Here is a 19,689-nt window from a genome sequence, read left to right as displayed (position 1 = left end):
AACTGTGGCGCACCTCTTTCTGAGAAATGTGGCCAGGATGGTTCGCCCTCCTCTTCCTCGAAGTGTATGTTCCAACATTGAGCATTGCCAATCATATGGTAAGAAGCCAGCCATAGAATGTCCTCCTCCATGACCTTGTGCCCATGGAGGAACTGCTCACATATCTTTAACAACGATAGTGGTTCCTGCTTGGCTGTCGAAGTCCAGGAACTCTGACTTGTTGACCGCAGAACACCACTACCACTGGTGCTCTGATCCATGTTTGGAACAAGAGACTCCTCTCCTGTACTGCTACCTGAGCCATGCTTGTCGATGTTTGGAAGGTGGAGAGCAAAACCTGAGCCATGCTTGTCGATGTTTGGAAGGTGGAGATCGTGGCTCTCCAGTATTCGGTTAATGGTGGATAGATGCCCCCGGACTTCATCCATCTTTTGTGAAAGTGGAGCTCATGGTTGTCCTGTATGTAGATGATGGTGGACAACTAACCCAGGACTTCATCCATCTTGGCGAAGAGGGGTACCATGCCTTCAATTGTTAACATCGAGATGGTGGTGGCGAAAGAGTGCTCTGATACCAATATATTATGGATAGAATTTAGGTGGTGAATGAGGTTGCGAATGTTGTACGAGTGTCCAATAGGAGGCTTAGTCCCTAGTGCCCTAGGATGCTGAGGCACCAGCCGTGAGTGAGGACAAGGAATCATCATGCTGTGAACAACATGCAAGGAAGGAGATAGTTTCTGCTTATTCCTTCTTTATTGTCCAATAGTACATCAAATTATAACCTGATTAATAGGAAATTACCAACTAGGGATATGACACACTAAAAGGAAACTTGATGGTGCACCCGACGTGTTCTTGGACTGCTGCTTGCGACGGCGGTAAGTAATTATGACCCATGCCACATGGTTGAGGCCTTAACCCGTGCATTGAGGCCCCAATCACGTACACAATGGCCGCCCACTATTTGTAGGTCGGTTCAAGGGGCCAGCGAATGACCTTTTCTTAAACCAACTCTGAAAATTCACACCAGAGTTGAACCCATGAGCTAGTAGGTGCTACCATGCATAAAAGTGTAAATACTAGGCCGCATACCCATTCACAACGACGGTTGCCCATATTTTCTTGGAGGCATGCTTTAATGGGGATCTAACATGTGATCAACCGTGCACGGACGTGCTCCCCCCATCCCAATGCGCGGCTTCGCCCCCCTTCTCATATGGTTTTCAAGAAAGAATTTAATATATGTTTAGAAAAGAAAAAAAATACTAACAAAAGAAGAAAAAATCTGCTCAGACATATTCATGTGTATAAACTTTATACACATAAAATCTATGTGTATAAACATTCAATGAAGCTAAATTCGGTATGAGATATTTGAATCCATTTGTCAGACATTTAAAATTTGGTGTATAAACTTTATGTGTATAGACTTTGGGTGTATAAACTTTGATTGTATAAACTTTAGCTGTACAAACATTTCAAATAAGGAAAGCATGTGGAGCAAGAAAAGAAGGGGTGCCCAGAAAGAAAGGGCGACCTCCACACGCTGATACATGAGCATTGGCACGCCGAATTCGGGCTTCCTTGCCTTTGGTCGCCACCAAATAACAAAGAGAAAACCAATGTATGTCTAGAGTTTATTAAAAGGGATTGTTTAGATTCCTTGGGTGGCAATCCTATAGTTCTAATAAGTCCACTCTTAATTAGTCAAAATAGAGTCTCTTTCATACGGATAAAAGGTCAAACAACAAATTCCAAACCTAAATATGACAAGCATTTTCAATTTCTAAAAATTTACAAAATTATATGTAGAAGTATTCAATAACTTGCAAAATCAAAAAAAAAATAGCAAGTATAATTCAGTATTTTGAAACATATGCACAATGACCTACAAATAAACAACTTACAAATAAAAATATTCTTATTTCCTTTATAACAACAGACAATTTAATTTCGTTTATCTGAAACATTTTTCCTTCAATGGAAAAAGACGGAAGTTCATGATATAGTAGTTTCCGTCCTAGTTTTTATTGTGGACAATCTTGATTTGCATCTTAGCATTTAGCGTTCAAGTCAAGTAAACAGTACCAGTGCCTAGCAACACGAACATAAATAAAGAACCGAAGATACACTTCCATGACTATTAGTGGCACTTAATTTATTTAAGGAGAATAACATCATGAACTTGAAAAGATGGACATATAAGAGGATTAATAGCATGCAACAATAATAATAATGATGCACATATGGATTATAAAATAGTTAGACCGATTAAAAACATAAAATAGATATAGTGAATTGAATAGAGTAAAACTGCTGAATGATCACACATAAAACAACTTCATGACACAATTACCTTAAAGATGGTAATAGCCCAAAGTCTTATCAGCGGTACTAGAACCCTTCAAACTTAAAGAACAAATCAAGTTCGAAACATATTACCTCTAGAATGAAAAATATTACCTCTAGAATGCTCAATATAAAATCTGAAAGCCGAAAAACCTGAATTCCGACAAACAAGCAAAACTATGTTTACTTATTATTCTGGTCATAACTTTTAAACCACTCAAATTATATATATTAATTTACAATGCACTATGTTGGCGAATGGCCTCACAAGTCCATGTAGGAGGCATCCTGTCATGGAGGAGAGGGGAGGTGGAAGCAGTGGCTTGCAGTAGTGTCAGGGTACACTCACTGAGGCACATTCCTTTGGAGAATAAAACGATGCTCCACACCGCAGAGGAAACGGCATGGGGAGAGCTTAGTGAGGGCAAGCATCTCCAGGTGTTTGTCTCGTTGTTGGATCAGTACCTCAGACACGCAGCTGCTCACGTTGACACCATATCTGCACCATTGCTGGGCAAGTTTTTGCATCTGCATTGATATAAGGCTTATCGGCTGATCTCTTTGCCATATATGTGCCACAGCCGTCAAGCGTGACACACCACTGCAAGCTTATCGTCTGATATGTGCCATCAACATCGTCCTTCAGCCGAGCAGCCCTCGGCGCCACAGAGCTCATCAGCCCACTGCACAAACTCCATGGAGGGCTGCTCACGATCCGTCATCCGTGTTACCACAAGCCCTTCAATCGTGGGAGGGGACGGTGGAAGTGGGGAGGTGGTGGTGATTGGTGAAGAGTGATGACTCAAAGCTTTAAAGTAAATGAGGATGGCAGCATTCACAGTGAATGGAAGTAGTTGGAGGCGGAAGTGGCGATGGTGATTTGGGAGTAGAGGACAACGACGGTCCAGGCGTGTGAGGGTAGATGGGTATGCAGGGTTATGGTTAGGCTATGATAGTTTAAAAGAAAATTTCTTACCATATAAAACAGGAACCGTGAGATGCTGAGCAGCGGTACAAGATTTGGAGCACAGCAAACTGGTTTGACAAACTTGGGACAACATATTTCAAGTAGTCAATCCCAGCAACTTGATCGTATCCTCCTCGCATGAACGTTTTCTCCTCGCACTCACTCGCTAATCAATGCCACAACATGGGCGGACTACTGCTATCCACACGTCTATGGGTGGAACGTTGTGTGCAGACACGTCTACCTACAGCTAGTGTTTGGCTCGTGAGTGCAGGGGCGGCTAGGGTTTATCATGATGGTTCATGTACTTGCATGTCTCATTTACCCCCTCAACCGTTGCCCTTGAATGAATAGAACTTCTAATTGGACCTCCAAGGACCATTAGGACGCTTACCTAGATCCCTATCCAATCAAGTCATTTCAATACATTAAGTGTGCGACCCAATAGGTTCGTGTACACTCACTACATGTATCATAACAGACCTAGATAGTTCCTTTATAGCAATCTAGTTACGTGCAGTAGCATTTAACAACCTAAAGTTAGCCAATATGCTTGTTGAGAATCATGATACCACCTATGATATACAATCAAGGAGGATTTAGAAATAGTAGCATATTAGATGAAGAGTATCACGAATAAGTCACATACTCATTGATCAATAGTAAGTCATCTATCTCAAGGAACACTTCATTATAATTCTAGACAAAGTATGTGAAACAATCATCTCAATGATTGCCTCTAGGGCATATCACCAATAAGGGACAACAACGTTGCTTGTGCTTTGGAGTAAATGGGGATGGTGATGGTGTTAGTGTGTAGGCGATTTGGGATCGGTGTCCAATGTGCGGTGAGCAGAGTAATTGTGTGAGGGAGATAGATGAGGGTGACGAAAATGTGATGCTTTTGACAATGGCCAGTGGGGCATGGGTAAGGAAATGGTACATGTATGATAGTACTTAGTGCCATAAGGTTTGTAGTGTAAAATTTGAACATTTTTAGTTAATAAAGGGACTAAAATGGTCAAATAGTTAAGGGTTGAAATGCAAAATTTTATAGAGGAAGTGACTTTGTGCAATAGTCTCATCTACGGTTTTACGAGTCATGTTCTCTCATACATAAACCATCTTTACAAGCGGTCAAAACATAAATTTGTAAACGACTATGAGGCCCACATGCCCCGAGGTGTCTGTGAAAATCGGTATTTTCCCAAACAGGTAGCTGAACCGTGTACGAAAACAGATTTTTTGCATAATGCCATCCATCTGCAAAAAAAAAAGTCCAGAAAATCAAAAACCTAGAAACCCGTGCTCCCATTCCCACTGTCGTTGTCGCCAGCGCAGTCCAATGTCATTGTCGTTGCACCGGAAGTTATTGCCGCCTCTCCTCAGCACTCCTTCACCACCCTGTATAGATCCACCCGTCGCAGGGCCGGGCAGTCGATCCTGCACCTCCACTGCCACCCCTTGCCTTTCCTTCACCAGCGTCGCTCCTGAGATTGGGACCAGTGGATCCGCTCCCCTTGAGGCCTTCACTATCATCGTAGTTACCGTAGCCGCACAGTTGTTGTCACCGCCCATCGTGTTGTCGGCAGAGGCGGATCCCATAGCGGGGCTGCCTGGTGGTGATGGATCCGCCTCTCCCGCGGCCAAGGGTGGTGCCGCCTAATCCGCTGCCTTAAGGCCGCTGCCTCCATCACTATCGCCCTAGTCATTGTTGCCCCTTCCTGCCGCTCCTGAGGACAGTGCCACCACCCGTTGGCGCTTGCTTGCACGCTCCCATCATCGGTAGAGCTGAGAGGAGCCAAATGAGGTAGGGAGAGGAAAGGGGAGGGGAGGAGTACAGAGAGGAGATTCGGGAGGAGAGGTGATGGACGGGGGAGTAAATCATAAAGGAAGTATGAACCGGTTGGGTGTGAAAACTTGCAGGCAGGCCTCTTAATCGGACCATCAGCGAAAATAGACCTATTTTTTAAGGTGTGTCTCTTAATAGGTATGTTTGTGAAAATGGATTTTGTCACGCCCATAGATTCGACAACCCAAATCACCGGCTATATGTGCATTTAACCTCTGTCCATGCATCAACCAGAGTACACAGGTGACAATTTGATGCAGTTCCACGTCTTACAAAAATACAAAATAAACTCAAAAAAGCAGCGGAAAAACGAAAGACCAACTAAACTTAATCTTCTCAGCGAAGCGAAGCTTCCTCCATACTCCACAGGCAAAATCTTGACGTCTGGCACACGTCTGGCACACGCCTAATCTTCATATTTTGCTTTTAATGCAAAATATCTCTGCTTCTGGGGGATTGGGAAAAATAAAGCAAGACTAAGTACAACCACCGTGTTCGACAAGTCATACGATGGAGAAGGTATGATGCAAGGTTAATCACAGGATTGGCTCATAGGATATTTTGCATTAAAAGCAGCATTTATAAATCATAAGTTGAAAATAGTAAAACAATAGATAATTAAGAAGTATTAACATCATCACTGTCCAATGCTAAACCACATTGCGACAGGCCCAACCCAAAACCACCTGAACTACACCAGTTCAAGAAGTCAAATTATTAAGGTGAGATTAATCACGGTGAGCTAGTTGACCGCCCAATAACCGCGGGCACGGCTATTAGAATTGTTTTACTCTGATCAGAGGTGTACAACTTTACCCACAAGACACAATTCCGCACATGAAACCATGCCCCCAAGTACCGCCACGATACTGCAAAGGGATAAATCGTGACAAAATCCTCCATATAACCACCACTAACCAGTACACCCACCTCCGGTTTCACCCCTATCCCCATAAGGCGATGGGCAGTCCCCGCTCATGCCTTGGTTAATCCAGAAGCAGCGTAGACCGTCCCCCAGCCCATCCATACTCCATCACGCCTACCCTTGCCAATGGTGTGCTAGCTAGAAAATATAATACTTAAGATTCAGCCTGGAGCCCATCTGGCTTGTGGTTAGTACAAGCATATCTTCCAGGGATTCCCTTGAACCGGTCCTTAATTGTCATGGGCACGACCACCAAATGAATCATGCATGTACCCACGACCCACCAATAAAGCATATCTAATTAATTAACCATATGCCAAAATGGCACAATATCAGCATAAAAATTAAGGACTATATTACAGTGAATCTCATTGTGAGCTAGTTGATCCAAGCATGGCTAAGCGTCCCTAGACCAATCATCTAGTCAAATTATTATCCTAGGCTATCAATGAATCAGGGTAAACATAGGCTGAGTACTGGTAAATTCCATCCCACATTGCATAATAAAATAATGCAAATTTAAGAGAAAAGCAGGGGTTTTGCAAATAGGCTCAATATGATCAATGATATTCATATGACTTGCCTTGCTCTTGAGCTGACGAGACCTCAGTAACCACTTCAAAATAAACTGGAGCGTCAGAACTGCTGGAGTCTAAACGACAAACAAGGCACACAGTAAGTACAAGCTAAAAAGCTACTGAAACAGCAAAAGAAACCAATTTTATTGAATTCTTGACATTTTAGTGAATTTACTGCAATTTGAATGTGTTAAAACGGAGCTCATATTATTTAATTATCAATTTTACAAGATGCTCTGTGTTATTACTAATAACAGAAAAAACTTAATCATTTGACAGAGATTAATGCCCAAAACAAAATAAGATCAAAGGATAGATTGACTGGCTAGCGAGCCTCACGAGATACTGACTCAACGAGTTGATTCTACGTGACAGGGGATCATCGAAATGATCAACCAAAACTGACGGCTCTGAACGGCTCTAAACTAAAGGACGACTCAACACGGACGAATGAACGAACCACGGGAGCACCTTGTTCGAACGAACGAGCGAACGACTCAACAATGGCTGCGGCTAAACCGGCGAGCTAGACACGATTCACGGTAAAGCCTTGGTACGGCAAACAATAAGCCGGTAGGAACCTAGGGTTGCACCTACGGCTAGACAACTCAACTACTGAGGAACGGGACAAAACAACGACTAGGTTCTAGCAAAGCGCAATCATGACACAACGGCGGCAAGCGGCTCGGCACGGCAAGGCGGCAGCTCATCGTGACGGCGGCGCTGCTCGGCACGGCAGCGGCGCGGCTCGGCAAGGCGTCTAGGCGGGGCAACATGGCTGTGGCGGCGCGGCATGGCGGCTCGGCACGGTGGCAGCTCGGCTAGACGGAGCGGCACAGCGGCGGCTAGGCGGGGCGGCGCAGCGCGGCGGCTAGGGTTTAGCAGCACGATTCAAACCAACTAAAACAAGGGGAAAAACTAACCCTAAAACAAGGTTGAAAACCTTACCGTAGAGCAAAACCAGCGAGGGAGCACGACGACGGTGGCGGCAGTCCAGCGGCAAGCACGAGATTGATGATGGAGGCGGTGCTAGAGAGGACACAACGGGTTATGTTAGACAGGGATATAATTGACATTGGGTTTAAACAATTCAATCAAGAGGGAAAATGGATCACCAGTGACGCGAGGGCGACGGCGGCGGCTAGGCTATTGAGTTGCAAAAGGGAAAAAAAAGGGGAGGGATCACTTATATAGGGGAGGACTAAATTAGGAAATGTGGAGTCCTAGGGGGAGTAGGATTGAGAGGAGGGGAGGGAATCGGACTCGGCAAAGGGGGAGGGCGGCGCGCGCACGGGAGGAGGGGGAGGCGCACGGTTGATGGGGAAAGTGGGAAGGAAAAAGGAAACAAGGGGAGACTAGGACTTTCCTGAAAAGGAAAATCAATGCAGTGCCATTTTAGGAAAAGAACGGAAACGGATATTGTTCGTCATGCAAAACGAAACCGCAGACCAAGAGGGGTGTGAATTGGGCACAATTCACGACCAAAAGCAAAGGAAGAAATTATTAGCTTGACACTTTTACTTAGCAACACTGCCTCCATTGTTCTAATATTTACTCTTTAGGTCCTGTTAGTGATTTTCAGAGCAAAGAGAATTTGAAAAAAAAAATTCCCTGACAATTCCGATTACTAAATGCATTGTTAATTGGGTTTTTCTCCTGATTAACCAAAGCAAATTCTTGAAGCCATTTATTAGTGATTTGGAACCTAAGGGAAGGTAAAACTCAGGGTGTGACAAACCTACCCCCTTAAATAGAATATCATCCTCAAGATTCGGAAGAACTGGTGAAGAGATGGGGATGGGTGGCTTTCAACTCATCTTCTCTCTCCCAAGTTGCTTCATCTTCCGAATGATGGCTCCACTGAACTCTACAAAACTTGATCACTTTATTCCTGGTGTTCACTTTCCACTTGATTCAAACTTACTCCTTTCTTCTGAGTTAATGGAGACTGCATCACTACCACTTCTCCTTTTCCATTAACTAACGTAACTGTGCGGCTTGCACAATCAATGACTCTGTTGTGTTTTGTCAACCAATCCATTCCCAGTATGACATCTAGGTCTTTGCACTCCACAAGGATAAGATTGGCTAGAAAAGGTGACACTTGGATTTCTATCATCGTAGAGGGACAAAAACTAACTAATGTTGAGCTATTTCCCGGTGTATTAACTTTCATGGGAGTACTAAGTTCCACTTTTCTTAACCCGTGTACCCCAACAAATCTCTTGGATATAAATGAATACGTAGCACCAGAATAAAAAAAAACTGTAGCAGGAATTGAGTTCGCAGGGAACGTACCCAAAACCACTTCCAGCGCTGCTTGAGCTTCTTCTGTAGACACGTGATTAACACGAGCTTGAACAATCTTGGGTCCATTGCTCTTTCGTTTAGGACACTTACCTGCAAAATGTCCGGGATCTCCGCAGTTGAAACATGTGAGGGGCTTTCCTCCTAACTCCTTCGGCTGTTGGGGCTGCGAAGCTTGAGACTGTTCCATTGGCGGGCGCGGAATGGGATTACGGTTGTTCTGATTTCCACTATTGCCTTGGCTGAAATTTCCTGGCTGATACGGCCTGTGCTGTCGAACAATCATAGTAGTTGGACCATTGTGCTGACAATCATAGTAGTTGGACCATTGTGCTGTCCAGGACCGTAGCGGGGCTTCTGTTGTCCACCTTGCTGACTCCTGAACTGTATAGCTTTTCTCTTGCGATCCATTTTGTTACGCTAGTCTTCCTGACGAATGGCTTTGTCCACAATTCTCTCAAAATCAGCATAATCTCTAGAAATCAACTCGTTAGTCAACTCATCATACAAACCTGCCAAGAACTTTTCCCATCTCTCAGCATCGGTTCGCACATCCTCAGGGGCATAACGTGCTAGACGATTAAACTCATGCAGATACTCAGTAACAGTCATGTTTCCTTGATGTAGAGACCTAAACTCTCGCTTCTTCTATGCAACAATTCCATCGGGAACCTGGGCTTTCCTGAAAACACGACAAAACTCATCCCAAGTAACTTCTATTCCGGCTGAACAGGTAATCATTTAATTATCCCACCAAGCTAAAGCTGGACCTTGCAACTGATGTGTGGCAAACGCAACCTTCTCCTGATCAGTGCACTTAAGTAGATTAAGTTTCTTCTCAATGGCGTACAACCAATCGTAAGCCTCCATTGGGTTACTTGTGCTCGAGAAAGTCAGCGGACGGACACATAGAAACTTTGGCAACATGGACTGAGGGGGACCATTGTGCTGCTGGTTCTGCTACTGTTGCTGCATCATATGTTGCATCATCTGATGATACTGTTGTTGCATCTGATTTATCATGGTTGTCATTATCTGAGTCTGTCTTGCTATTGTCTAGGCAAGCGGAGGATTCTCTGATATATCTCCTGAACCATTTCCTAACAGCTGTTCCTCATTGACATTGTTTCCAGAACGGGTAGTCCTTGTGTTCACCATCTGAAGCAGAAGACGAGAAGAGAAATAGGGAAGGAGAAAAACAGTTACTAGGGAACCTCATTACTTTTTTATTTATTGTTCAACTGTAATTGTTCTGCTCTGGTTTAAAACACACTAAAAAATCCTTAAGTAGAACGTCATACCATAGGCACATGGTATCGACTGTCAACTAAACCCCACAAACAAACACACCTAAACACAAAAATCTACCAAGCAATGAGTAAACAAAACGGTAAACTAGGGTAGCAAGCCTAATGCTCGGAACAGCTCCTATGATCGGCAGAGACGACATCGTCTTCTTCATCACCACTCGAACTGCTGCTACTAGAGATTGACACGATCCACTTCACTGCATCACTAACTGTTGCGGCTTCGGCGGCGGAGAGCATCGGCAACTGTGAAGACGCGCGAACTGGGACGGGAACGGGATCGACGGCTAGGACATCGACTGGGGCGGGACGCCAACTGCATGCGAATGGGAGCTGTAGACCTCTTCCTCGACATTGTCCGGATTTTGGCTCTTCTTGGTGCTGGACGACCTTGGAGCGTTGCGCTATCGACCTTGAGACGATCAACCTCATCTTGCAAACAAGCTATTTGAATAAGCTTCTTGTCGTTCAACGTCTCTGAGGCTCGGTGAAGATCCTGGTGCATCTTGTCAAGCGCTCTCATCACAGTCCTCATGCGACCAAAAGTAGTATCATTCTCACTTGAAGCTGAACTGAAAGTACTAGCAGTGCCTCCTGCTGAACAGCTTGGATGATAACGGTAAGCAATTCCATCGAAGATGAAAGCAAACTTCTCTCAAATCCTGGTCATCACCAAATATACGGCTTCCTGGCAAGCATGCTCTATTGTTCCTCTAGAAGTCTCAACCACCATATTAAGCAGAGGGGTGCCCAAACTACCATGAACTTCCAAGCGAACTCTATGCAGCAACTCTCCACTGAGGGGCTCAATAACTGTGTACTCTGAAGCTTCAATGTAGCCGGCAACCAATGTCATATTTGCGAGCTCAGCACGGTGAATAGGGGGAAATCGGCCATCTAAAGAGAAGATAGAAGGAACAAAGCTGACTCCGATCAGAAATGAGATGCTGGCATTAAAACTAGAAGCAAAAAGGAAGAAAAAGCACTAAACTGAAATCAAAAGACTAAAGCAATATATAAATATATTTTTTAAAATACTATTTTCAGCCAAATTTTTTTAAATACCAAAACTCTTTTTTAAAAAAATACCAAAACCTCTCTCTTTTTTTTCCGCCGAAAAATCCCCCTTTTTTTAACCGAAACATTTTTTTTGCCGAAATCTTTTTTTTAAAAAAATAGCCGAAAACACATTTTCTTTGAAAATAAAAAAGGCACAAAGAAAAAAAAATATTTTGACGAAACTCAGAAACTCAAAAGAAAACAGACTCATATATTTAGACTCACTGGACCACTTCAAAATGTGGGAATAAGAGATTTCCAGGGGAAGAAGAGAATTTCAGAGGGCTCTATGTGTTTTCCGTTTGGCTTGTCCTACGGTCAAGATCAGCTCTGATCAACTTGTCGCGCCCAGATATTCGACAACCCGAATCATCGCTATCTATTGTGAGCTAGTTGACTGCACAATAACCACGGGCACGGCAATTTGAATAGTTTTACTCTGATCAGAGGTCTACAACTTTACCCACAAGACACGATTCCGCACATGAAACCACGGCAAAATGATGTGGACTAGGGTTGCCGATCTTCCGAAATGTTTTGATAAACAACGATTTTGGCAGAGAACCGACACAAATCGATCTGGCTTCTTGAACGAACACGCTCTTGAGCCCCGCAATCGCAGCACCACGTCTCCTCTAGTTATCACTCGTGTCGAAATGCGGATGACCTCACCGATGTTGGTATTTCTTAACGATATTACTAGAAATATAATTCCCAGCAATGGCGCAGAAATACTCCTGGTATATTATGGTTACAGGGTTCATCCGCAAGTGCACGGATATACCATTGTAGCTTTTCACCCGAGAGTATTCCAAGGGTATTGTATTTGTTTAATTCCGTGGGAAGATCATAGTAGAGAGAACCATACTAATAATTTATATGTTACTTGTAATAATCATAGTCTAAGCAGGGGTTAAGATAAATCAAAGGGTAGAGTGACACATAAGCGTGGAGCTACTCATTCTCATACTAAAATATCTAAGCTAAGTGGAAAGAAAATAGAAAAGAATCTATTCCTATACTTCCAGTATACATAGTATGCATACATTCTAGTTATACGATTAACTAGCTAATACCCTCTTTCTGATGCCCTCCTGGTACTTCAAAAAGCCACCACTGATTGTCGATTTTCCTTACGACAGCCTATTATGACCATACAACCGGGGTAAATATGGAGGAGTACCCTCCCTAGGAAATTAACATAGGATTATATACACGCGTGGAGGAATACCCGTACTGAGCTGTCACCATCAGCGGCCCACCTCTCATCTGCAGCATATAACACCAAATAGTGATATCCCATAATCTAGACACCACGCCAAAACTACCAGATACTACTCTAATATCATCGTCATGACATAGAGTAATTGCATAGGCAAACGTTATACCCGTACCTATGTAGTATAATCAATATAACATGAACATAATGTAAAGTTGGCATTCATATACTCGGAAAGTATTCCAATACTAGAAATGTATAAAGAAGAGTATTCTAAATAAAGTACAAAGCTTACAAAAGAGGAAAGGAGAGCTACTAGAGCCATACCCGAACTCTTCCGGACTCCGATTTTTATTTTATTTCTACTCCACTAGCTTAAGAACACTAAACTAAACTTGAGAGAATATGAGAGAGTGTGTTGAAATGTAGAGAGTGAGCTCCTTAAATAGACAGGTAATGATGGCTATGACGGTTGGAAAGGTCAGTAATACCCTCCAACCGTCATTGGGGATCAATCCCAGCCGTCCATCAAAGACCCTGCATCCAGCGGCTGCATGGTTGGTTTGGCCGAACTAGGGGACGGCAAAATCCAACCCAATTTCGGCTGGCGGCCTCCTCTTCTGTTGCTCACTTCAGACTTGTGAATTTTGGCCCAATTCAACGTGTCAATTCTGAGTTCTTGGCCCATTCATACATAAGTCTGATTCTCGACATCGTCCGATTGATTTGTCGTCTAACTTGATGTCAATTCTCCTCCACTTTATGATTATTCTCTGCAAAAGGTAAGTGATCCAAACACTAGTGGAATATTATTATTCTAACATAAATATGCATTACAAGCATAACTAGTTCTCCTCTATTTTGGTAATATTGATGGTCGAAACTGATCGCTAACGACCGTCACAGCCGAGAATGCTAATCCATGGTTGCCAATCGAAGAACACAAATAAGAAACAAGATAGAATACAACCAAAATTGCAAATGAATGATTAAGCTCACAAGTTGGGGTCTTACAAACCGATCTAGCGGCGAAATTGTTCTCGACAGAATAATCTAAGCAAAACCCAAACCATAAAGATGACGGCCGGTACTGATATATAGAGTTTGGGTCGTGCAACAAACCCTTGGCGCAACCCTAATGGGCTCCAACACGATACATTGCCCAAAGGCCCAAATACGGTGATGCAGCACCGGAACAGATTCTAGATGCCAGCTTGTTCGATTGATTCCTGTTGACTCGGAAAGAATTTGGACATGGGACCAAATCCATTGGAAAGGTTATCTTCTTACCTTTTCCATACATGTAAAGAATGCCCCAATCCAAGCACGTATGCGACCTGGTCGCCCGTTTTAGTGCAGACTGGTCCTGGACTCCGAGTTGCACTCGAGGTTGACTTGGTTTGGGCCTCCACCTTGATGATTCTAAGTCCTTCTCTAAGTGTCTCCTTGTCCCCTCCATTGTTCCTAATCACAATATAATGATTAGGTAGCAATCTATTCTCAAATTTGTACCAAGAAGAACATAGGTACGAGCTCATCTCTAAATTCAATCGTCGCGCGCGAGCTTTTGTTATCGGTCCTTGAATGACCATTGAAGGATTGTTGAAGGAGTGATGTCCGCATCATCTTCCCCCTCCTGAATTGGAGTCATCCTCGACTCAAGCTCATGTTCTTCTCCCCAAGTATGGCTTCAAATCTGAAATGTTAAACGTGGGACTAACCCCAAACTCGGGAGGCAACTCACGTTTATATGCATTATCATTAATCTTCTCAACAATTTTGAAAGGACCATCCACGCGAGGCATCAACTTAGACTTTCTCAATTCTGGAAATCTATCCTTTCTCAAGTGCAACCAAACTAAATCACCTGGTTCAAGCTTCATTTCTTGCCTACCTTTACTATTAGCAATTCTATACTTTTCAGTCATCTTTTCAATATTGTGCTTAGTTGTCTCATGCATTTTCAAAAAAAATTCAACACGTGCCTTAGCATCATTGTGAACCTTCTCACTAGTAGGTAAAGGCAAGATATCAATAGGAGCACGAGGGTTGAAACCATATACTACCTGAAAAGGACTTACCTTGGTAGTAGAATGTCTTGCCCGATTGTATGAAAACTCCACATGAGGCAAACATTCTTCTCACATCTTCAAATGTTTCTTCAAAATAGCGCTCAACAGGGTACCCAAAGTATGGTTGACTACCTGCGTTTGTCCATCTGTTTGTAGGTGACTTATTGTAGAAAACAATAGCTTTGTACCCAACTTGTTCCATAGTGTGTATGTGCCAAAAATGACTTACGAATTTTGCATCGCGATCTGAAACAATAATAGAAATCATACAATGCAAGCGAACAATCTCATGAAAAAATAGATCAGCAATATGAATAGCATCATCACTTTTATGACATGGTATGAAATGTGCCATCTTAGAAAAACGATCCACCACAACAAAAATGCTATCCCTACCCCTCTTAGTCCTAGGCAATCCCAAAACAAAGTTCATAGAAATATCTTCCCAAGGAATAGAAGGTATAGGAAGAGGCTTATACAAACCATGTGGATTAAAACGAGACTAAGCTTTCTGACAAGTGGTGCAACGTGCCACGAACCTCTCAACATCTCTCCTCATCCTTGGCCAAAAGAAATACAAGGCCAAAACATCTTCCGTCTTCTTAGCTCCAAAATGTCCCGTCAACCCTCCTCCATGCGCTTCCTATACCAAGAAAAGGCGAACGGAACCAACGAGAGCGACGCGGTGAACTCACCGGTGACCAAAACGGCGGCGGAAGATCAACGGACGGCGACGGCGACAAGGAAGAAGCGGCGGCGACCTTCGGCTTGACGACGACGGTGGTGCTCCGGCGGTCTACAGCAACGATGGAGGGGTGGACGAGGTCGGCGATGACTTGACGATCACAACAGCGGCTTTCCCGAGCGACGATGACGACTGGAGCAGCGGCAGCGCACGGCTGGACGAACAGTGGAGACGGGGGTGCTAGGCTACACGGCGCTAGAACTCTACCGGCGGCGAGAGGCGAAGGCGAGGGTGGCGGCGGGTAGCGGAGACACCGGGGGTCCTTTTAAAGGGGCTAGGAGGCGGCGATGGAGGCCCACGGCGACCGGCAACGGCGAAGGAAGGTCTATGGTTCGGGGAGAGAGACGAATCCGATTCGAGATCGAATCCATGGATTTCCAAACGATTTTAGCCGACGATTCCAAAAGAGAAAAGGTAGAGTGGATCGCGGGGATCAATTTCACCGGATCGGGAAAGGAATGAACGAATTTGGAAGGAGACGGCGGCGCGGCTCGATTAGGGTTCGGGCGCGGCAGCGGCGCGAGGAAGACGAAGACTGACAGGTGGGCCCCACCTGTCAGCGGGCGAGGGCGCGCGCACGGGCGGCGGCTCGGCCTGGGCCGGATTGGGCCGAGGGAGAGAGAGAGATTTGGGCCGACTTTTGGTCCAAAGCCAAAAGAGAACTTTTTAAAACCTTTTCCAATTTAAATTATTCATGAAGTGCAATTCCATTTATTAATACTTCCTTGGCTCAAATAAATCCCAGAAAAATCTCGGAACTATAGAATCAAGTAAAGTATTTAATAAAATTTTATCTGGCCCACTTTTATTTTGGAATTTATTATTTAAACTTAGATCTTCTCTTCTAGGCTTTTAAAATCAATTCTAATAATTCCAATTAAACAACAATTTATATATTTGAGATTTTTAGGGTGTGACAAAGAGAAATACAAACACGAGCACAACTTTTCCACAGGAGAATACCTTGTTTCTGCATCCAAGAGCCTTCAGCTTAAATAAAATACAGCCCTCTCTTTGCCCTCAAGCTCCTGAATCAATACCGAGCCGATTGACTTCTCACCAGCTGACAGGTATAATCTGAAAGGTATCCTCTTTTGTGGAGGAACCAAAACTGGAGGGGAACTAAGCTATTCCTTTATATTATCCAAAGCTTTTTGTTGCTCTACCCCCCAAGTGAATTGTCGATCGGCTCTCAATCTCAATAAAGGTGTAAACGGTTCCAATCTTCCAGATAAATTAGAGATAAACCTCCTGACAAAATTTATCTTGCCGATCAACTCCTGCAGCTTCTTCTTATCATCTGGAGGCTGGATCTTCTTAATTGCATTAATACTCCTTTGAATCACCTCAATCCCCCTTTCATAAATAAGAAATCCCAAAAACTGGCCAGCCGATACACCAAAAGCACACTTTGTCGGGTTCATCTTCAAGCCATATTTTCTAGTTCTCTCGAAAACCTTCCTCAAATCGGCTATATGGCCCTCTATTTCCTTTGACTTAATGTCACATCCTAAAAATTTCAAATATATAAATTGTTGTTTAATTGGAATTATTAGAATTGATTTTAAAAGCCTAGAAGAGAAGATCTAATTTTAAATAATAAATTCCAATATAAAATGGGGCCAGATAAAATTTTATTAAATACTTTGCTTAATTCTATAATTCCTAGATTTTTCTGGGATTTATTTGAGCTAAGGAAGTATTTTTAATAAATGGAATTGCATTTCATGAATAATTTAAATTGGAAAAAGTTTCAAAAAGTCTCTTTTGGCTTTGGGCCGAAAGTCGGCCCAAAACCCTCTCTCTCTCCTCCTCGGCCCAAGTCGGCCCAGTCCGCAGCCGCCGTTCGCGCGCGTCCGCCCGCTGACAGGTGGGGCCCGCCTGTCAGGGTCGTCGTCTTCCTCGCGCCGCCGCCGCCCGAAACCCTAGCGTCGCGCCGCCGTCGTCTCCTTCCAAATCCGGCCGATCCTTTCCGTTTCCGATGAAATCAATAGAGGGGAAATGATCTTCGGGACCTCCTCTACCTTTTCCCTTTTGGAACTTTATCTAAATCGCTTTGGAAATTCGTGGATTCGATCTCGAATCGGATTCGTCTCTCTCTCCCGAACCCTAACCTTTCCTTCGCGTCGCCGGTTGCCGTGGGCCTTCGCCGCCGCCTCCTTGCCCCTTTAAAAGGATCCCCGGTGTCTCCGCTACCCGTCGCCACCCTCGCCTTCGCCTCTCGTCGCCGGTAGAGCTCTAGCACCGTGTAGCTTAGCGCCGCCGTCGTCGCCGCCGCTCCAGCCGTGCGCCGCCGTCGCTCCAGTCGTCGCGGTCACTCGGGAAGGCCGCCGTCGTGGTCGCCGTCGCGTCGCCGTCCTCGTCCGCCCCTCCGCCATCGCTGTCGACCGCCGGAACATCGTCGCCGTCGTCAAGCCGGAGGTCGCCGCCGCTTCTTCTTCGCCGCTGTCGCCGACCGTTGTTCTTCCGCCGTTTCTTTGGTCACCGGTGAGTTCGCCGTGCCGTCCGCTACCCGTAGGTGCTCTCCGTTCGCGCCGCCGCGCCGTCGTTCGCCGGCGAGCTCGCGCGGTTCGGTCGCCGCCGGAGGTGACGTCACCGCTGACGCCATCGGTGCCGACCGCTGTGGTCTGGCTGTGGACCGCTCGATCCCGGCCGTTCATTTTGGATGGATCGATCTCGGCCGTCCGTTCTCGTGAACCGTCACCGTGCACCCGGTCCACCGCAAACCCTAGCCGCTGACGCAATAAATCCTCTTTTCCTTTTCAAAAATAATTCATTATTATGTCATAATTCAATTAAAATCCATATAAGTGTTTTAATCCGATTTAATCTTTAAAAATTCATAACTAATTCATCTTAGCTCGGATTTAGTTGGTTCAAGTCTCTAAATTTTTCTAAAATTGAGATCTACATGTTAAAAATATCCACATGTACTGTTCATGCTTGTTTATGTGCTGTTTTGGTGTTTTGCTCTTTTCTGTTTAGATTCCGACGTTTCCGGAGAGTCCGTTTTCGCAGGAGAAGAATTTGAAGAGTTCCAAGGCCAGCAAGGCAAGTCACACAGATCCCAAACAACCCCTTTGAGCATGTTGATCCCATTTAAAGCTATTGTTTCTATTCAACTATTGCATTTATTTTCGAATGTCATTGGGTGGAATTAACCTATTGTTTGTTATAGCCCTTTTGTTCTTGATTACTTTATTCCTTGATACCTTGGGTTCTTATAAATTGACTAGTTGAGCTTTATATTGGTTCAGCTAGATATTAGATGTGATTGCTTAGCCATGCTTAGAAACTTTAGCACACTATTGGGATAACTTATGACTCACTATTATTTAATGATGGCTTAATGATGACTCATGATGGTTAATCATGATTGGTAAATTAATTAATTTGCCAACTAAAACCTGATAATGGTGGGTTGTGAGCACATGGTTTTGATGGTCGTGCTCATGACAATTAAGGACCGGTTCACGAGTTTCGGTTGTGAAACATTAACCGTGCCAACCACAAGCCAGCGTGGGCAACGGCTTTACCTTTTGTATAGCATGGTTCATGGCGGGGCACCAGACTGAGAAGTGGCGGAGATAAGCCCACGGGGATCGCTGGGGAGTCCATGCCTTGTTTATAAGGGGGTGATTATGATCCAGGAACGGTGCGCTGTGGTGGATTGTGTTGTGCGAGGGGTACTGTCACAGTTCCTTTCTGAGGTACCGTGGTGGTATCAAGGCGCATGGTGACATGTCGTGGGGCTGTGTCTTGTGGGTACAGTGGTACACCTCTGGTCAGAGTAAAACTCTTCGAATAGCCGTGCCCGCGGTTATGGGCGGGTCTAACAATGTCTTTCGTGATTAGTCTCACACCTCTCATCATAATAAAAGATACTATGACTGGTAATAATTTGGTTAGCTCCTGGTTTGGAATGGAATATTCCTGGTTTGGAGATAGAACTGTGCAGCCGGGATTGGTTGTTCAGAATGGTTGGGCCTATGCAACAGGGTATGTTGTATAGCGTTGGATTAATATTGTTTAATTATTACTCAACTGTTTTACTAAATTCTGAAATGTTTATTAAATGCTGTTTATGCAAATGAAACCCTACTATGCCATCCTTTGTTATCCTGTGCACTTGCATATTTGCTGCGTGGCTTGCTGAGTATGTCATATACTCACCTTGCAATCATTCATCAGAGGAGGAGTTCTACAGTGATGCTGATGGTGTGGAGGATTAGGTGTAGCCCTGGTCAAGCTGCCTGTGGAGTGGAATCGTCTGCGCCGTTGATCTTATTTTCCGCTGCTTAGATCTT

The sequence above is a fragment of the Oryza glaberrima genome, chromosome 4, assembly GCF_000147395.1.
Source record: "Oryza glaberrima chromosome 4, OglaRS2, whole genome shotgun sequence".
Lineage (NCBI taxonomy): Eukaryota > Viridiplantae > Streptophyta > Magnoliopsida > Poales > Poaceae > Oryza > Oryza glaberrima.
This window is presented reverse-complemented; position numbering follows the sequence as displayed.